This window comes from Pan troglodytes, chromosome 6 (assembly GCF_028858775.2).
Source record: "Pan troglodytes isolate AG18354 chromosome 6, NHGRI_mPanTro3-v2.0_pri, whole genome shotgun sequence".
Lineage (NCBI taxonomy): Eukaryota > Metazoa > Chordata > Mammalia > Primates > Hominidae > Pan > Pan troglodytes.
The window spans coordinates 150,810,792-150,832,837 of record NC_072404.2 but is presented as its reverse complement, the minus strand read 5'-3'; the positions used below and the strand labels follow the sequence as shown (position 1 = coordinate 150,832,837).

At 38.5% G+C, this 22,046-nt stretch overlaps 1 protein-coding gene and 1 pseudogene across 12 annotated transcripts in view; one reads left to right on the top strand and one right to left on the bottom strand.

Moving 5' to 3' along the window:
• Nucleotides 1–22,046, top strand: part of CNOT4 (CCR4-NOT transcription complex subunit 4) — a 148,352-nt gene that overhangs the window by 45,616 nt on the left and 80,690 nt on the right. The window lies entirely within an intron of this gene.
• On the bottom strand, nt 19,468–20,027 carry LOC100611915 (succinate dehydrogenase [ubiquinone] cytochrome b small subunit, mitochondrial-like; annotated as a pseudogene).

Genomic DNA, 22,046 nt, shown 5'->3' with positions numbered 1-22,046 from the left:
ACATTTATAAGTGAGAACATGCAGTATTTGGCTGTCTGTTCCTGCATTAGTTTGCTAAGAATAATAGCCTCCAGCTCCATCCATGTTCCTGCAAAAGACATGATCTTGTTCTTTTTTATGGCTACATAGTATTCCATGGTGTATATGTACCACATTTTCTTTAATCTGTCATTGATGGACATTTAGGTTGATTCCACGTGTTTGCTATTGTGAATAGCGCTGCAGTGAACATTCGTGTGCATGTGACTTTATGGTAGAATGATTTATATTCCTCTAGGTATATACTCAGTAATGGGATTGCTGGTTTGAATGGTAGTTCTGCTTTTAGCTCTGAGGAATTGCCATACTGCTTTCCACAATGGTTGAACTAATTTACATTACCACCAGCAATATAAGTGTTCCCTTTTCTTCGTAACCTTGCCAGCATCTGTTTTGTTTTTTTTTTTTGACTTTTTAATAATAGCCATCCTGATTGGTGTGAGATGATACCTCATTGTGGTTTTGATTTGCATTTCTCTAATGATCAATGATATTGAGGGTTTTTTTTCATATGCTTCTTGGTGGCATATATGTCTTCTTTGAGAAGTGTCTGTTCTTGTCCTTTGCCCTCTTTTTAATGAGATTGTTTGTTTTTCTCTTGTAAATTTGTTTGTTCCTTATAGATGCTGGATATTAGACCTTTGTCAGATACATAGTTTCCAAATATTTTCTCCCATTCTGTAGGTTGTCTGTTTATTCTGTTGATAGTTTCTTTTGCTGTGCAGAAGCTCTTAAGTTTAATTAGATCCCACTTGTCAATTTTTGCTTTTGTTGCAGTTGCTTTTGGTGTCTTTGTCATGAAATCTTTGCCGGTTCCTACATCCAGGATGGTATTTGTCTAGGTTGTCTTCCAGGGTTGGTTGGTTGGTTGGTTGGTTTGTTTTTTTTTTTTAGGCGGGGGGATGAAGTCTCACTGTTGTCCCCCAGGCTGGAGTGCAATGGCACGATCTCGGCTCACTGCAACCTCCACAGCCTGGGTTCAAACGATTCTCCTGCCTCAGCCCCCCGAATAGCCGAGATTACAGGCGCCTGCCACAACACCCAGCTAGTTTTTGTATTTTTAATAGAGACAGGGTTTCACCATGTTGGCCAGACTGGTCTCGAACTCCTGACCTCAGGTGATCTACTCGCCTCGGCCTCCCAAAGTGCTGGGATTACAGGCATGAGCCACCGTGCCCGGCCTTCCAGGGTTTTTATAGTTTTGGGTTTTACATTTAAGTCTTTAATCCATCTTCAGTTAGTTTTTGTGTATGGTATGAGGTAGTGGTCCAGCATTGTTTTACCTGACTTCAAACTATACTACAAGGCTGCAGTAACCAAAACAGCGTGACACTGGTACAAAAACAGGGACATAGACCAATGGAACAGAATAGAGGGCCCAGAAATAGGGCTGCACATCTACGGCTGTCTGTTCTTTGACAAAGCTGACAAAAACAAGCAGTGGGGAAAAGATTGCCTAACCAATAAATGGTGCTGGGATAACTGGCTAGCCATATGCAGAAGATTGAAGGTTATCACATTATTTAATCCCTTTAAAATCCGTTGCTTTACTGCAAGAGGTTTACTGTAATCATTTTACATTTTTAGAGTTTTAGAATGGGGAGGGATCTTAGAGGTTTATCTAATACAACCTCTTCATTTTACTCACCGAAGCTCAGGTCTATAGAAACCTATGACTTGACCAACTTCTCAAAACTAGTTATTTTAAGAATCCAAGACTGTAACCTAGATCTGCTATACACACCTTATTTTCTAATGCTTTCTAATTTGAATCTAATTGAAATACAGAATGTGCTTAATATTTGCATGTTAAGAGGTCTTCATTAGTAAGAAAATCTTCAGAAGCTGTAATGGACAAAAGTATAAGGAAGTATTAGGAAGGAATCGAGTTTCCTGTGAGAGTAAGGGTCTTTGTGACATGCGGTTGATAACTCTCCTCCAGTCTTTTATTATTTCATTCCTTTCATCTCTTTTTTTCTCCTGGATCCCTCCTATCCCCTTTTCTCTTAGAGTGCAGATGGGATGACTGTAAAGTGGACCTTTTAGAGTAGACCAGAATAAGGAGATTGGATCGAGGGAGATGGGGGCAGAACTGGTAGGTTAATTATATTTTGTAACTTCCCAAGCTGGTTCTAATGTTCCAGCACAGTTACTGGAAACCAAAAGAACTAAAAACATAGATTTTTGTTTTTTTAGAAGCACTCCACACTCTGCTGAAGTTGGTAATATTATAAAAGTTGTAGAATTCTCTGTTAGTCTTCCAACCTACACCTGTCAAATCTACCTTCTTTGTTTTCTCTTTTAAAAATTTTCCTTTTTTTTTTTTTTACCTTTTTTCCTTCTGTTCAAACATTGTTTGCTTCAAGTGATTTTTTTAATAAGGGAATAGGAAATGTAAAGCGAATATACTCTTAAGACGGATATTCTTTCTTTTAATAAATCTCTGGACTGTCGCAGTTCTTATCCTTTTTTAAAGAGAAGAGTTTGCTGAAGTGGTTAAAGATATTTTTCTGAAATTTCATCTTGGTAAAAAAAAAAAGACAGTTAATTTTTAATATTATTTTATTATATTTGCTCTGCTTATTTCCTTTTTCTATTTTATTTTTTTTTTTGGGACGGGATCTCGCTCTGTCGCCCAGGCTGGGGTGTAGTGGTGCGATCTCGGCTTACTGCAGCCTCCACCTCCCAGGTTCAAGCAATTCTCCCACCTTATCCTCCTGAATAGCCATAATTATAGGGGTGCACCACCATGCCTGGCTAATTTTTGCATTTTTAGTAGAGACGGGGTTTTGCCATGTTGGCCAGGCTGGTCTTGAACTCCTGACCTCAGATAGTCCACCTGCCTCGGCCTCCCAAAGTGTTTGGATTACAGGCGTGAGCCACTGCGCCCGGCCTCTGCTTGTTATTTCCAAAGATTTAATAGGTAAAGCAGGGACAGGCTGTGAACTGAGATAAGGACAATTAGATGATGATATTTATTCCTGTAGCTGTGAGTCATTATGTAGCCACAGTTGGGTGTACAGGGTTTGTTAGGAGCAGCCTTTCAGGGAGTATCTTCTGAATATTTGATAAAAGTAGTTGATAAGTTATGAACATTAGCAAAACCATTTATTCTAATAAGAATCTTTAAAATTGCTTATTTCTTTTTTGCACACTAGACTTCATAAAAATTTAAATTATAAATTTTGATTAGTCTGTGTGGGGGTGAGAATTAAAAGAAGATATATGAAATTTATTTCCTAAATGTAGCCAAGAATCATTACACTAGACTTTCAAAAAAAAATGTGGTGACTGGCACACACCACCTAAAATTGTGGGGTAATTTTCTGCTTTCACAGATCTTTGTAGAATGTGATCTAAACCAGGTGTTGGCAAACTATGCCCTGCAGGCCCCATCCTATTCATGGACTGTTTTTTGTAAAGTCCGTGAGCTAAAAATGCTTTTTACATTTTTACAGGTTTGTAAAAACAAAACAAAGAATATAGAAAAGAGATTGTATGTGTCTATGTAGCCTGAAATACCTACAATCTGGCCCTTGCAGAAAAAAATTTGTTGAATCCTGAAGAAAGCTCTACATGGTCACATAGAACCGTTTCAGGCAGTTGAGAATTACAGGCATAAGTTGCCTTATTGTGTACAGCTTTAATAAGTGCTTCATAGATACTGCTTTTTTTTTCAAATTGAAGGTTTGTGGCAACCCTGAGTCAAGCAAGTCTATCAGTGGCATTTTTCAACAGCATATACTCGCTTCATGTTTCGGTGTCACATTTGGGTAATTCTCACAATATTTCACACTTTTTAGTGATTATTATGTCTGTTACGGTGATCTCTGGTCAGTGATCTTTGATGTTACTATTATAGCTGTTTTGAGATGCCGGGAACTGCACCTACGTAAAATGATGAACTTAATTAATACATGTTGTATGTGTTCTGACTGCTCTGGTGACTGGCTATTGCTCTGTCTCTCTCCCTCTGGGTCCTCCTTACTCCCTGAAACACAATATTGAAATTAGGTCATTTTCTAAGTGTTCAAATGAAAGAAAGAATCACATGTCTCTCACTTTAAACCAAAAGCTAGAAATGATTAAGTTCAGTGAAGAAGGCATGTCAAAAGCCTCATGAGATAGGCCAAAAAGTAGGGCTTTTGCACCAAACAATTAGCCAAGTTCTGAATGCAAAGGAAAACTTGAGGGAAATTGAAAGTGCTACTCCAGTGAACACATGAATGATAAGAAAGCGAGACAGCCTTATTGTGGACATGGAGAAAGTTTGAGTCGTCTGCCTAGAAGATGAAACCAGTCACATAATTTCCTTAAACCACAACCTAATCCAGAGCAAAGCTCTAACTCACATCCAGAGCAAGGCTCTCTCTTCTATTGTATGAAAGCTGAGAGAAGTGAGAAAGCTACAGAAGAAAAGTTTGAAACTAGCCGAGATTGGCTCATGATGTTTAAGGAAGGAAGCCATTTCCATAACATAAAAGTGCTAGGTGAAACACCAAGTGCTGATGTAGAAACTGTAGTCAGTTGTCCGGAAGATCTAGCTAAGATCATGGATGAAGATGGCTACACTAAACAGATTTTCAATGTAGGTGAAACAGCCTTCTAGGACTATGATTACTAGAAAGGAGAAGTCAGTGCCTGGCTTCAAGGCTTCAAAGCTTCAAAGGGTAGGCTGACTCTTATTAGGGGTTAATGCAGCTGGAGACTTGAAGTTGCAGTCAGTGCTCATGGACTATTCTGAAAACCACAGGGCCCTTAGGAATTATGCTAAATCTACCCTGCCTATGCTCTGTAAATGGAACAACCATTTTATATAAGGGACTTTATGATCTCCTGATTTTTGTATCCATAGGCGAGGAGGTCCTGGAGCAAGTCCTCCAAGGATACTGACGGATGATTATATTTCATGTTATATACCACAGCTTGTAAAAGTACATCCTTAGAATAGAGAAACCATTTGCCTAATAGTCAAAAGATTTCTTTAGGGAGAAGTATAAGAGAAAAAGATTTGAAAGAGGTCTAGGATTTAGACTTAACGATCAATTGTGAGGTTTCCTTGTTGGTTTAGATCAGAGCAGAGGTTGGTAAACTGCGTCCCACTGCAGAAATCCTTCCTGCTGCTTGTTTTTGTGAGGCATGAGAGAATGGTAGGAAGCCTGGCTGACAGCATATCTGTTTACAGCATGGTTTAGGGAATGTTAAGCCCGCTGTTGAGACCTACTGCTCAGAAAAAAAAGATTCCTTTCAAACTGTCCCTGTGCATTGCCCTGGTGACCTGAGAGCTTTGATGGAGATGTACAAGGAGATTAATGTTGTTTTCATGCCCGCTAACACAACATCTATTCTGCAGTCCGTGGATCCAGGAGTAATTTTGAGTTTCACGTAATCTTATTTAAGAAATACAATGTTCATAAGGCTATAGTTGCTGTAGATAGTGATTCCTCCAATGGATCTGGGCAAAATAAATTGAAAACCTTCTGGAAAGGATTCATCATTCTAGAAGCCATTAATAACATCCCTGATTGATGGGAGGAGGTCAAAATACCAACATTAGCAGGGATTTGGAAGAAGTTGATTTCATCTCTCATGGATGACTTTGAGAGGTTTAAGACTTCATCGTGGGAAGTAACTGCAGATATGGTAGAAATAGCAAGATGGCTAGAATTAGAAGTACAGCCTGAAGATGTGACTGAATTGCTGCAATCTCATGATACAATTTGAACAGATAAGGAGTTGCCTCATAAGAATGAGCAAAGAAAGTGGTTTTTAGAGATGGGACCTTCTCCTGAAGATGCTGTGAATATTGTTGAAATGACAACAAAGGATTTAGAATATTTAATAAACTTATTTGACAAAGCAGTGACAGGGTTCGAGAGGATTGCCTCCAATTTTGAAAGAGGTTCTACGTGGGTAAAATGCTATCAAACAGTATCACATGCTACAGAGAAATCTTTCATGAAAGAGAGAGTCAATGGCTGTGGCAAACTTTATTGTTGTCTTATTTTAAGAAATTGCTACAGCTACTCCATCTTTTGGCAACGACCACCCTGATCAATCAGCAGCCATCAACATCAAGGAAAGACCCTCCACCAGCAAAAAGACTGTGACTGTCTGAAGGCTCAGATGATCTTATCATTTTTTAGCAGTAAAGTATTTTTAAATTAAGGTGTATACATTGTTTTCTAGACATAATGCTATTGCATATGTGATATACTACAGTATAGTGTAAACATACCTTTAATATGCACCACAAAACCAAAAAATTTGTGTGACTTGCTTTATAGTGGTAATTGCAGGTGCCTGGAACTGAATCTACAATATCTTCTAGGTATGCCTGTATAGGTGAAATAACATAAATGAAGAAAATCAACACACATGGAGTGTTTGTTACAATGTTGTTTACAGTAGCAAAAACTTTGAAACAAATGTTCAGTTAACAGGAGACTGGTTAAATAAATTATAGGACATCTGTGTAGTAGAATATAATATTCATTGAGAGTCGTAACCTATGATTTACACAAAGGAGAAACGTTGATTGCATTAAGAGTGGGGGAGACCAAATTCCAGAACTGTATGCAGTAAGATCCTTTACAAAACACACACATGCACATACATATGCTCTTGATATCTGTATAGGTACAGAAAGTTTTATATGCTATAGAGTCCTTGGTGACTTAGATATTTTTTCTAATTGTTGCTTTTATGTCATTGCTAATTGTATTACAATGAAGTTAAATAATTTCCCTTTGGGTATGGAAAAATTAAATCTGAATAGAGTTTCAAGTCACAAAGAGAACAGATATTTTATGTAAAATAATATTAGAAGCGTGGAAATGCCATTGAAACTTACAAATTTTTGGAAAAATTAAAATAGAACTTATCTCAAAATCCTATTAATTTATTATTCTTAAAGTTTAAATAGGCTGAGCATGTAATAATGATAGTTAGTTGTCCAAAGAAAATGGTACTATTTTAAGGTATATCCCTTACAATGCGAGATACTGTGTATCATAGAGAATGCTTCTTTCCACAAAAGCATGCATTGGTGTTACTTTCAGATACAGATTTTGACTTAGCCAAATCATAAAATTAAACCTCAAATAACATTTCTTCCTTCCATTTCTCTTTCCCTTTGTCTCCTTCCCTTCCCTTCCTTTCCTTTCACTGTGTATTATTGAAGTACAGTTAGATAATACTGACCTTTTACAACTGTATGCTCCCTGTTGTTGCCAACATCCAGTCTTCTTTCTTTTCTCTCTCTAGTATTTTGTGGTTTAATGTAAATGTGTTTCACATCTCATTAAATTTATTCCTTGATATTTGATGTTTTATTTGATGCTGTTTAAGTGTTATTACAATTTTACTTTGTTTCCATTGCATGTTGCTAGTATTTTGAAATACAGTGGATTTTTGTATATTGGTTTTATAGCCAGTGATCTTGCTAAATTAGTAGTTATAGTAGTTTTCTGTTATTTTGGGGTTTCTATGTACAAAATCTTATCATCTGCAAATAAAGACTAGTTTTACTTCTTTTCCCACCTTACACAGTAGTCCTCCCTTATCCATGGGTGATGCGTTCCAAGACCCCCAGTGATTGCCTGAAACCGCAGATAGTACTGAACCCTTTATATACAGTTGGCCTTCTGTATCTGTGGATTCAACTACCCATGGATGGAAAATTTTCGGGGATGGGGTGGAGACAACAAAAAATATAAATAAAAAAATTATGTCACAGTAACTGTTTATGTAGCATTTACTGAGTTATAAGTAATCTAGACATGATATAAAATAAATGGGAGGATTGCGTATGTTATATGCAAATAGTAAACCGTTTTATATAAGGGACTTGAGCTTCCTCTGATTTTTGTATCCATAGAAGGTGGGGAGGTCCTGGAACAAGTCTCCAATGATACCGACGGATGATTATATTTCATATTATATACCACAGCTTGTAAAAGTACATCCTTAGAATAGAGAGAAACCATTTGCCTAATATGTAGTCAAAAGATTTCTTCAGGAAGAAGTATAAGATAAAAAGATTTGAAAGAGGTCTAGGATTTAGACTTATGATCAATTGTGAGGTTTCCTCGTTGATTTAGATCAGAGCAGAGGTTGGTAAACTGCGTCCCACTGCAGAAATCCTTCCTGCTGCTTGTTTTTGTGAGGCATGAGAGAATGGTAGAAAAAATAATTCAAAAAAATCAGTTTGTTGTAATATGAGGAAATTAACTGAAATTCAGTTTTCAATGTCCATAGATAGTTTTATTGGAATACAGCCACACTTACTCATTTGTGTATAGCCTGTGACTGCCTTTGCATTTAAGCAGTAGAGTAATTGTAATGTTTGAATGGCCAGCAAAGCATAAGATATTTACTGTTTAGCCCTTCAACAAAAATGTTTCCTAATCTCTAAATTCTCTTCTGTTTTCGTCAATGTTACATTTTTAAATGGGGGTTTTACTTTCTAAGATGGCAGTGGTGTAAGTGAGTTTCCATCCCACAATTAAGTAAACAAAATATTCTGTTCTCAGATATTACACGCTTATATGTTTTAGTCTTTTTTGTTTTTTGTTTGTTTGAGACAGTCTTGCTCTGTTGCCCAGGCTGGAGTGCAGTGGTGCAATCTTGGCTCACTGCAACTTCCACCTCACAGGTTCACCTCGTGCCTCAGCCTCTCAAATAATTGGGACTACAGGCACGCACCACCATGCCCAGCTAATTTTTTATTTTTAGTAGAGATAGGGTTTCAGCATGTTGGCCAGGCTGGTCTTGAGCTCCTGGCCTCAAGTAATCTGCCCGCCTCAGCCTCCAAAAGTGCTGGGATTACAGGCATGAGCCACAGTGCTTGGCCTTAGTCTTTTTTTTTTAAACCTGTGGGCTTAAACTTCCTGAAGACACCTGAAGTGTATATTTATTTAAATAGACCACTTTTGTTGCAAAATAAATTCCTTTGTCCATGGTTGGTAGACTTTTATTTTGAAATTGTTTTTTAAATGTGTATAGAATATATTTATGTGCAATTTCAAGATTAGTAAAACTAGCACCCATATATGTATTGACCATTATTTTCTATATTCAAAGCACAGCCTTTGAGTTGGTTGAATTGGTTGGCATTGCTATATGAATTTAAAGCTTTTTTTTTCGCCACATAGTGTTTTTTTTTAGAACAGGATTTTGCTCTCTTCCCGAGGCTGGAGTGCACTGGTATGATCCTAGGTCACTGCAGCCTGGAAATCCTTGGCTCAAGTGATCCTTCCACCTCAGCTTCCCAAGTAGCTGGGACTACAGACACACACCACTGTGCCTGGCTGTTCTTTCTTTCTCTTCCTGTCCTGTCCTGTCCTTTTTTCACACAGGGCCTCGCTTTGTAGTCCAGGCTGGTTTCCTGGCTTCAAGTGATCCTCTTGCCTCAGCCTCCCAAAGTGCTGGGATTACTAGTGTGAGCCACTGTGGCTGACCAATTTGTTTTCCACAATTGTAATTGACCTAGTGTTGTGTATATTTGGTCCTTTATGTTTACAGAATGTTTTGTTTTGTTTTATTTTATTTTATTTTGAGACGCTGTCACTCTGTCACACAGGCTGGAGTGAAGTGGCATGATCTCGGCTCACTACAACCTCCTCTTCCCAGGCTCAAGTGATTCTTGTGCCTCAGCCCCCTGGGACTACAGGCACACACCACCATACCCAGCTCATTATTGTACTTTTTGTAGAGATGGAGTTTCACCACGTTGCCCAGGCTGGTCTCAAGCTCCTTTTTGTTTTTACTTATTTACTTTTTTTATTTTATTTTTTTGAGACTGGCTTTTACTCTTGGCTCACTGCAACCTCCACTTCCCAGGCTCAAGTGATTCTTCTGCCTCACCCTCCTGAGTAGCTGGGACCACAGGTGTGTACCACCGCACCTGGCTATTTTTTTTTAATTTTTTTAATTAATTTTTTATTTTTATAGAGATAGGGTTTCGCCATATTGCCCAGGCTGGTCTTTAACTCTTGAGCTCAAGCGATCCACCTGCCTTGGCCTCCCAGAGTGCTGAGATTACAGGCATGAGTTGCTGTGCCCGGCCTTGTTTTATTCTTGAAAACATTCTGACATATACATTCTCTGTGAGACTTTCTGTAGTAATACTAATTTGGTTAACATTTTCTATTGGAAACAGGAATGAACTAGTTGTATGTGGACCAGAGGACTCTTGACTTTACTATTTTAGTTTTATGGTGTAAAACGGTTACCATTCTAGGCTTTACTGAGTCATAATAGAAGTGAGGCACACATGGAGATTAGAGAGGAACAAACGTTAAAACACTAAATTTTTTCTTCCTTTTAAAGAAGAATTAATAGCTATATTTCTGTATTTTAGGCCCCTTAAAAGTATTTATTATTTAGTTTTATTCCAGATGGCTGCATGGTAGCATATCTAGAAATCAAATATATATATATATATATATATGTATATGTATATATATTTTTTATAGAGATAGGGTTTCGCCATATTGCCCAGGCTGGTCTTGAACTCCTGAGCTCAAGCGATCCACCTGCCTTGGCCTCCCAAAGTGCTGGGATTACAGGCATGAGCTGCTGTACCAGCATATATATATAATTATATATATTTATTATATATTATATATTTATATATAAAAATATTTTTGTATCCATATGTATGTTATATTATATATATATAATATAACATATATATAATATAACATATATATAAAAAACAATTCCAGGAAAATACTCATACATAAGCTTGATTTATTTTTGTTTAAATTTTCAAAAATCATTTTCTTTCATTTAAAAATCATTATTTACCCAGATACCTGTTATCTGCCCTCATTTATGAATTCTGTCTTACTGTACGCTTCCTCCATGTCCCCTTATGCCCTACCTAGCCCAAAACACTGAAAGGGTGGACTTCCATATGAATCAGTGCTTTCCATGAAGTAGAACTGCAGAAGTGGTGGCAGGATATTCCTGAATGAAGTTTGAGACAGATACACTGGCAGAGATCTCTTGGTGGGCAAGGAGCATAAGATTAGTAGCATGCCATCTGGGGTTAGAATTTAGGATGTGGTAGAATGTAAGTGACTAGCTGACAGTTTGGCTAAAGAAGTGGTTGCATTTAACCAGGCTAATAAACATGAGCTTAAAAAAAAATTCACTGGCTAAGACTGGGTCTTGCACTTCATTTTCAGTTTAGTGTTTCTCCTTGGATTAATTTTTTCTGTTTTATCCGTTACTAGTGGTATACTGTAAATTGATGTACAGAAGTATCTCTAAAAAGACTAATTTATATGAGTCCAGACGGACTAGAAGGGTTTTAAGCTTATAATACCTGGATCCTTTTGTTTTAATTAGGTTTCTAGATAAGTCCTTACAAACTTCAAAGGTGTTGTACCCTATCAGATACTTTTTCCCCTAAATAAAACTGTATTTTTCAGTTGAAAATAAATTGATATAGGCAATTCCTTTTCTTGACAACCTTCACAAGTGTGGTAGAGAATTATTTAGCACACTAATTAGTCTCAGCTTCGATTTTGTGCAGATTTGATTTTACCTATTAATAACACTTTCATCGGGCTTAGCCTTTAATTTCATAAACTCCTGGCCTCCTCCTGAGCATTAAATTGATAGGAAACATACTGATGCTAATCTCTAATTATACATTCAGAAGTTTTTTCATCTCATCACTCTATTGTCCCTTTTTATTTGTCCGTCATACTTAAATTTTCAACTAATTTAATATAGTTTTTCTCATTATACAAGTAAACGTTCATTTCTAAAGATTGAAAAATAAAAGGAAGAAAACGAACTACCTCTAGCCCTCTACTCAGTGACAGACACTGCTATTTTCTTTTCTTTTTCTTTTCTTGAGATGGAGTTTCGCTCTTGTTGCCCAGGCTGGAATGCAGTGATACGACCTCAGCTCACTGCAACCTCTGCCTCCCAGGTTCATGTGGTTCTCCTGCCTCAGCCTCTCAAGTAGCTGGGATTACAAGTGTGTGCCACCACGCTTGGCTAATTTTTGTATTTTTAGTAGAAACAGGGTTTCGCCATGTTGGCCAGGCTGGTCTCAAACTCCTGACCTCAGGTGATCCACCTGCCTTGGCCTCCCAAAGTTCTGGGACAGGCATGAGCCACCATGCCCGTCCCTATTTTATTATATGTCCTTTGATACACTCTTTTATTACTATTCCTCTTTTAGAGACAGGTTCTCACTCTGTCACCCAGGCTATGGTGTAGTGACGTGATCATAGCTCACTGCAGCCTTGAACTCCTGGGCTCAAGCGATCCTTCTGCCTCAGCCTCCGCAGTAGCTGGCACTACAGGTGTGCTCCACCATGCCCAGCTATTTTTTGTACTGATAGGGTCTCGCTATGTTGCCCAGGCTGGTCTTGAACTCCTAGCATCAGGTGAGCCTCCCTCCTCAACCTCACAGAGTGCTGGGATTACAGCTGCGAGCCACTGCACCCAACCTGAATCACTGTTTTATTTGTCTCTCTGCCATCCTCCATATACAGTTTTGGGAGCATATAATACTTGCACATGTCTATGGTACAGTGTTGAATAACATAGGCACAGTCTTTGCACTCAAAGGATTCAAAGTTTAATACTCTTTAAAAAGTTGTCTTTTAAAAATTAATTGCTATTATAGAAGAAATACATAAATAGTCTCTTTGCAAAAGCACATAGATAAGGTTCAGGTTTCTGATTGCTCCCATTCCCTTCTTTATTTTCCTAAAGGTAGTCACTATTATCAGTTTATATGTCATTTTTCCCCCTAAGGGTTTGCTTATACTATACATATGTAGAGAACATGTATGATTTCTTTTTTAGTGTAAAAACAGTTGGCTGGGTGTGGTAGCTCATACCTGTAATTCCAGCACTTTGGGAGGTCAAGGCGGGCAGATCACTTGAGTCCAGGAGTTCGAGACCACCCTGTCCAATGTATGAAACCCCATTTCTACTAAAAATACAAAAATTAGCCAGGTGTGGTGGTGCATGCCTGTAATCCCAGCTACTAGGAAATCTGAGGGATGAGAATTGCTTGAACCCGGGAGGTGGATGCTGCAATGAGCCAAGATCACGCCATGCATTCCAGCCTGGGGTACAGAATGAGAATCTCTCGAACAAAAACAAGACAAAACAAAACACAACTGTTATACAGTACCTGCAATTAGTTTTCTTTTCATTCAGTATGTTAGTATGTACAGATTTAGTTCTTTAAAACTGCTTTATTTAATTTTACTGATATACAGTAACTTAGCCTTTCCTATTGATAGACATTGGGAGTCCCAATTTTTTGCTATTGCAAAACATTCCTGCAATTGCTTGTACTCATGCAGATGTGCAACTGTTTCTCTAAGGCTGTTATACAGAGGTGGGGTTAGTAGATCATAGAGGATTATGTGATTACCCTTGAAATTTTACCATTTATGTTACTCTTTTTTTACCCTCTTTTTCTGGAGGGTCTTATTTTTCTTTTTTGAGTCAGTCTCACTTTGTCACCCAGGCTGGAGTGCAGTGTGGCATGATCTCGGCTCACTGCAACCTCTGCCTCCTGGGTTCAAGTGATTCTTAATGCCTTGACCTCCCGACCATTCATGTTACTCTTTAAGTTGGACCTTAGAGCAGTTTATCTTATATCACTCCCCTCCCAACAGACATTTTATCCTTTTTAAATCTAACAAATTAGACAGACATTGTTGTTATTTTATAGAGAAATGTGTGATTCAGTTTACGCACGTTTTTACCACATCTTTCCTTACCATCCCTTCAATTTCTGACTGTAGCTGGGCACAGCGGCTCACGCCTGTAATCACAGCACTTTAGGAGGCTGAGGCAGGTGGATCACTTGAGGCCAGGAGTTTGAGAACAGCCTATTCAACATGGTGAAACCCCGTCTGTACCAAAAATACAAAAATTAGCCAGGCGTGGTGGTGTGCACCTGCCTGGTAATCTGGGTCTAGGGATTACTTTTAACCAGAATATCAGCTACTCAGGAGGCTGAGGAAGGAGAATCGCTTGAACCCAGGAGGCGGAGGTTGCAGTGAGCGGAGATCACGCCACTGCACTCCAGCCTGGGTGACAGAGTGAGACCCTGACACAAACAAACAAACAGAAAAAAAAATTTCTGACTGTCCTCCTGGATTATTTTCCTCCTTCTTAAAAAACGTCTTCAGAAGTTTCATTAGTGGAGGTCTTTTAGTGGTAAATTGCCAGTTTTTGTTTATTTAATTTTTAATTTAGCCTCATTTCTCTTTTTGAGTCAGGGTCTTACTATGTTGCCCAGGCTGGCCTTGAACTCCTGGGCTTAAGCGATTCTCCTGCCTCAATTTCCCAAGTAGCTGGGATTACACGTGTTGGCTACTGTGCCTGACTATTTTTAGCTGTTTATCATGAAAATTTTTTAAGCATACATGAAAGTAGAACAAATGCTATGATGAAATCCAGTATTTCCATTCCTCAGTTTCCTGTTATTGATACTTTATAATTTGATGTTTAAAGAGGGGTCTCTTTACCTCTCTGTGCCTTCCTTCCTGCTGGAATATCCAATCACGAAGTCTGTCAATACTTTAGAATGTATCTCCTAGAGAAGAGGTTAAAAAAAAAAACCCACAATATTCTCATTCCTAACTAAATTAGCAGTAATTCCTTAACATCATCTAACACCTAGTCCATGTCAAAGTCTTTTCAGTTGTCTTTGAAATGTCTTTTTATAATTTTACTCTCATTTTTTCAGGGTTGTTATTTCCTAGGTGCTCAGTTGTAGGTTGACAGTAATTTTCTCTTCATATCTTGAAGATACATTACTGCCTTCTGGCTTCCTTGCTGTTACTCTAATTATTCCATTGGGTGAAGGCTTCTTTCTTTATGGCTTCTTTTATGGTTCTTGTTGTCTTTAGTGTTGTGCAGTTTTACTACTTTGTGTCTGGATGTGGGCTTATTGATCACATTTGGGTATGTTGTACTTTCTGGGTCTAGGGATTACTTTTAACCAATTCTTGGAAATTTGCAGCTAGTGTCTCTTTTAAAACTTTGAAAAAGGAAATATACATTCAGAAACATATAAAACAGGTACAGTTTCGTTATAAAGTAGATGTCTTTGTAGACTCTTCTGAGGTCAAAAGCAGAATATTTCACGTACCTCAGAATCCTCCTGCCCCATACACCCCTTGCCATTTGAAGTCCTCTCCCTTTCCTTAGAGGTAGTCACTATCATGACTTTTATCACCTTTATGTGCATCCCTAAAATATAGTTTCCTTTGTTGAAATTTATATGACCAGCATCGTATACTTTGTCTTGCTGTTTTTGCTCAAATTATGTTTGGGAGATTCATCTGTGTTACCTGTAGTTCTTCATTTTTATACAGTCATCATTACTTAAGATAGTTTTTCTTTCCCTTTCCCTCTCTCTCCTGTCTGTTTACTAGTCCCATTATGTGTATGTTCATGTGCTTATTGATGTTTCATATTTCTCTGAGGCTTTGTATTTTTTTCACTCTTTTTTTTCCTCTCTATTCTTTGGATTGCATCATCTCTATCAATCTGTCTTCAAGTTTGCCAGTTCTTTTTTCTGCCAGTTCAAATGTACTTTTGAGCTCCTCTAGTGATTTTTTCTAGTCAGTGTTCAACTCCAGAATTTCCATTTGGTTCTTTTTAATAATGTCTCTTTATCGATATTGTCCATTTGCTGAGATACCGTCATTATACCTTCCTTCTGCAATTATGGTATCCTTTAGTTCTTTGGAATGGCATTTTGAAGTTGGTTAAATCCATCATCTGGTTGCTCTTGCAGGTAGTGTCTTTTGCCTTTATTTTTCTCTGGTATATGGGTCCTTCCTTCCTTCCTTCCTTCCTTCCTTCCTTCCTTCCTTCCTTCCCTCCCTCCCTCCCTCCCTCCCTCCCTCCTCCCTCCCTTTTTTTTTCTTTTTTTGACAGAGTTGCTCTGTCACCCAGGCTGATTCTCTGCTCACCGCAACCTCTGTCTCCTGGGTTCAAGGAGTTCTCCTGCCTCAGCCTCCCTAGTAGCTGGGATTACAGGCGCCCGCCACCACGCCTGGCTAATTTTTTGTATTTTTAGTGGAGATGGAGTTTCACCATGTTGACCAGGCTGGTCTCGAACTCCTGACCTCGTGATCCACTCATCTCGGCCTCCCAAAGTGCTGGGATTACAGGCGTGAGCCACCACACTCAGCACTTTCCTATTTCTTTACATGGCTCGTAATTTTATGTTGGAAACTGAACATCTTGTATAACATTGCAACAACTCTGGGTACTGATCTTTCAACCCCCTGCTAGTTCCAGGGCTTGTTACAGTTATTTGCTTATTTATTTAGTGACTTCTCTTGCCCTGTTTCAGTGACTTCTGTTTCCCCCTTGCAGTGTTTAAGCCTCTGGTGTTGCTCCTTAGGGGCACAGACTTGTGTATGACCACATGGCACCTGGCAGTGTTGGGCTGACAGCGTTTGGCAGAGCTTTCTTCTGTTTCTTTTTCTGACCACACCCAGCTTTTTATCTCCACTGATTTCTGGCTGACTGCTCTATTGTCTTTAACAATACCCTAGGACATAAATTGCTTCTTAGCCAGATCCATACGATTCTCGAGGTCACTGCATGTACAATTTGTTCAGACCCAGAGGGGCTCATCCCAGCTGTCTTATTCCCTGGTTGTCACCTGCAAACTAGCTGGCCTACAGTTTAGCCTGTATTTTGAATCTCTTCCAAAATGCCTTTCACTCAACCTTGGGTTTGATATTGCTTTTAGGCTTGAACGTCACACTCTTGCAAATGAAGTCAGTTCCATTGGGAAGAGATTCCCAGCTATCTCTGGGGACATGTTAAATTATATGAGATGCTTTGTATGCTGCTTTTGATTTACATCTTACAAAAGTAAAATACAAATATTTTACTACATAAATAGCAAAGTGATAGAGAGGTAGAAAGCAGTCCTACATAGTTGATTTTTCTGTATAACAGCAGTTTAACCTTTAATGAGAGAGGCTTTTAGAAGTTGTCAGGTAGATAGATTTCTAAAACATAAGTAAGCTTTTCTTGCTTCCTAAAGGTAATACAGTCCTGAGTTCTATAGTATATGAATATTCATGGTAGATATACATTGGTACTTTGGCACCTAATTTAAAAGGGGAAATTAAATATTAGTGCTGATATTTAAACTTTTTCACTTAGCACACTGTTCATAGCTACTCTTTAGTCTGTTTTTTGTCTTTGTGTAGTTTATGTAAATAACATGCTTTGTGAAATGTGTCTAATACAGAAACAATGGACAACTTAAAGTGCTGTTTCTTATTTTCGAAGGTTGTCATTTATAACAGACATATAACAAATAATTTATTCTTTCTTTTACGTATTCATCAAATGTGTGAATGCTTAGTATTTACTGGAAGCCATATGTAGCTGCATGGTATACCATCATAAATGTGATGCACCAGGTCATTTCTGCCCTCCTGAAGTTTCCATTCTAGTGGGAACAGACTAATTATAAAAATATATAGTTTATAATTTTATGTATATATTGCATGTATGGTTTTTATGGAAACTTTTTTTTTCTTTTTCTTTTTTTAATCTTTTTCACTTTTTGATTTCTAGCTAGAACCACCTCCAGAATTTATGGAAACTTTTAAGATGCTATACAATACCAAAGTGTGCGTGTGTGTGTGTGTCTGTGTGTGTGTGTCTGTGTGTCTGTGTGTATTTCATATCTATAAATAGCTTTCAATTATGTATAATTACAGTGTATATATGACTTTGGTTGTATAGTATATACTTAGGAGTATTATTTCTGTGTAACTGTATACAGTGGAGTTGCACTAGCTACATATTTAAGTTATTAAAAATTCATCTATTAGATTGGCAAAAAATTAAAGGGTTAATTAAATATAGTAATCATTTTAAAATTTTATAAAAGTACTGTTATGTACTATAGTTAAGTGTATACAGTATATTTTTCTTTTTTTGACTTTTTTATTGTGGCAAAATATATGTAACATAAACATTTACCATTTTAACCATTTTCAAATGTACAGTTCAGTGGCATTAAGTACATTCACATTGTTATTTAACTATCACCACTGTCTGTTTCCAGAAATTTTTTCAGCATCTCAAACAGAAACTCTGTTAAATTAAGTAATAACTCCCCATTCTTCTCCCCCAGCCCCCTAGTAACCTTTATTCCACTTTCTGTATCTTTGAATTTGTCTATTCTAGATACCTCATAAAAGTGAGATCAGGCTGGTCATGGTGGCTCATGCCTGTAATCCCAGCACTTTGGGAGCCTGAGGCGGGAGGATCACTTGAGCCCGGAGTTCAAGACCAGCCTTTGCAACACAGGGAGACCCCATCCATATAGATATTTAAAAAATTAGCCGGGTGTGGTGGTGCACACCTGTGGTTCCAGCTACTCAGGTGGCTGAGGTGGGAGGATTTGCTTTATAAAGCCCAGCATTTTGAGGCTGCAGTGAGCTATGATCCCACCACTCACTGCACTGTAGCCTGGGTGAGAGAGTGAGACTGTGTCTCAAAAACAAGAAACCAAAAGTGAAAACATAAAATATTTGTCTTCTTGTTACTGGCTTATTTCACTTAAAGCATAGTGTTTTCAGGGTTCATTCTTGTTGTAGCATGTATCAGAATTTGATTCCTTTTGTGACTGAATATATTCTTTTTTTGTTATTATACAACATTTTATTTAAAAAAATTATTTTCATAGAATACATTTTCACATTAGAGATTCCCATTGTGCGAAAATAACAATTTATTACTTATAGTTTTATATTTGTGGACAGATTGTTTTAGAACAAGTAGAACACATTTGAGAATTAAACCTCAGTTTACAATTGGTAATATTTTGATACGTCTACAAGGGGAAACTTGCCCTTAAATGGAACTTCTCTATATTCAGAAGCACTCCAAGCATTTCTCCCTAGGATTTAGAAATTTATAATGTGAGATATCAGCACTTCCTAATTTTAAAATTTCCCTGGTATATGTAACCATCAGTAGGTGGTATCTACTGACTAGAGAGGGAAGTTTTCGAAAATTAATCACTGTCTAATTTTCTGCAAAGTTTTTATTCATGAATTAAGAGTATTTCCCTTTGTCCATTATTCCCAGGGCAAATATGGAAGTTTGATCATATACTAATAGTAATAAAGCTGGATTCTCTTTAAAAGAGATTGATAAATTAAAAGGCAAAAGCTCATATATCATGTTTAGTTATACTGTGAGTCTTATAAGAAGCTGGGAGGCAACCCCATTAACTCACCAGAATACAGAACTCAGTCTCACAATTTCTTAGATATAATTCCTCTCAAACCTTTTCCTCAAAGATTAAATTCTGAAAATAACCTTGTGATTAAGAGAAGAAGGCTGTCCACCAACAGACTTATCTGTTATTTCTTCCTTATTGTGAGCTTAATGGCATAACAAAGCAGAGGCAAAGAGGCTTACATCAGTTCTTCAAAGTATGAAGTCAAAAAGGTCAGAGCTTCCACAGCATGACAACAGCTTTGCAGATGCCCACATCGTGATAGTTGAAATAGCAAAGCCCAGCAAAGGTTAAAGCTGAAAGTGCCAAAAGCCCTGCCTTGGCAGCTTTCTGCGAGGCATCCCCATGAACATAGTCAGTAACAACTTGTCCAAGGCCCCAGTGACCATGAAGAGTGAGGGTCGCAGCCAGGGAGTAGTCCATCGCAGAGCAAGGATTCAAATAAGCAGCCGGAAGCAGACCCAGGAGCAAAACACTGAAAACCTTCTCGCTAGTCCAGTGGAGAGACGCAGCCTTGGAACCAGAATGGTGGCTCGGTGACAAGTGTATGTGCTGTACTCCACATCATTCTGGGATAGGTCGGTCCTGAAGAAATGCTGAGATATAAGCAGGTTTGACCACTGGCGTTCACAGCAACAGAGCTCGACCTCCTTGGGCACTGCAAAGGGCACTCAGCCTCCAGAGAACCGCCATCTCGTTCCTGAGGATGACTGAATATATTCTAATATTCCATGGTATGGATATACCGCATTTTGTGTATGCCTCCATTGATGGACACTTGGATTACTTTCCATTTTTTGGCTATTGTCAAAAATACTGTTAGGAACACTGGTGCACAAGTATCTGTTCAAGTCCTTTCAGTTCTTTGAATATACACCTAGGAGTGAAATTGCTGGGTCATACGCTAATTCTAAGTTTAATAACCATCAAACTATTTTCTGTAGTGTCTGTACTACCTTACATTCTCGTGTATTATTATTATTATTATTATTATTATTATTATTATTATTATTTGAAACAGGGTTTCACTGTCTCCCCCAGGCTGGAGTGCAGCAGTGCCACATCACGGCTCACTGCCGCCTCTCCCTCCTGGCTCAGGTGATCCTCCTACCTCGGCCTCCTGAGTAGCTAAGACTACAGGTGTGCACTACCACGCCCGGCTCATTTTTGTAGAGATGGGGTTTCATCATGTTGCCCAGGCTGGTCTCGAACCCCTGGGCTCAAACGATTTGCCTGCCTCAGCCTCCCAAAGTGCTAGGACTGTGAGTGTGAGCCATTGCGTCCAGCCTCTCATGTATTCTTACACATATCTTTTGAACAGGACCCTAAACACAAAACCATGTATACAGCAACACTTTATAAGTGATAAGACACTTTCAAACATAATTTTGAGTGTGTGATTTTTATTTTGTGTACTTACTACATGGTATGTGAGATTTTTGGTGATGCAGGAGCATTATTACACATGTCACAGTTACTAGTTACAGTTGATGTAGAGAACAAGAACTCAAGTAATAAGGTAAAAATTTGCCATAGAGTTTAACTTTTTAAAAAGTAATGTTTTATTCTTTGGGCATTTGCACTCCACTTCCAAGTATACGTAGCTCCAACATCAGTAACCGTGACTTCTGTCTTACCATGTTGGAAAGGGCGTGAGTTTTGAAGTTGGGTCCTGTTTTTGAATTGTATCTTTAACACTCTAGCTTCAGTTTCATATTTTATAAAGGATATAGTGTGTTCTTACCAAGTCACTGTGAGGATTGGATCATGTATATGAAAAGGCTTTTTTTTTTTTGTGACAGGATCTTGCCCTGTTGCCCAGGCTGGAGTGCAGTGGTGTGATCTAGGCTCACTGTAACCTCTGCTTCCTGGACTCCAGCAATCTTCCCACCCCAGCCTCCCAAGTAGCTGGGACTACAGGCATGTGCCACCAACCCAGCTAATTTTTTTTTTTTTTTTTTTTTTGGTAGAGATAGGGTTTCGCCATGGTGCCCAGGCTGGTCTTGAACTTTTGGCCTCAGGAGATCCATCTGCCTTGGCCTCCAAAAGTGCTAGGGTTACAGGTGTGAGCCAACGTGCCTGGCAGAATTGTTGTTGAGACAGGGTTTCACTCTATCACCCAGGCTAGAGTACAGTGGCGTGAACATGGCTCACTACAGCCGCGACCTCCTTTGGTCAAGCAATCCTCCTGCCTCAGTCTCCCAAGTAGCTGGAACCACAGGCACACAACACCATACCTGGCTAATTTTAAAAATTTTTCATAGAGACAAGGTCTCCTTGTGTTGCCCAGGCTGGTCTTGAACTCCTGGCCTCAAGTAGTCCTGCTGCCTTGGCCACCCAAGGTGCTGGAATTACAGGTGTAAGCCACTGTGTATGGCTAAAAATGAATATTTTTTTCCCTGCCAAATTAATTCTAAGGACTCCTGCACCCCATTCAGGAAGTCATTGGCTTTTCTTGCCCTTTTCATTTAAAAAGATATTTCTATGTCTTGTAACATTTTAAATCTTATTATTTGAATGCATTGTTTTATTTTATTTTACTTATTTATTTTTGAAACGAAGTTTTTGCTCTTGTTGCCCAGGCTGCAGTGCAGTGGCACAATCTCGGCTCACTGCAACCTCCACCTCCTGTGTTCAAGCAATTCTCCTTTTTCAGCCTCCCAAATAGCTGGGATTACAGGCATGCACCACCACGCTCGGCTAATTTTTTTGTATTTTT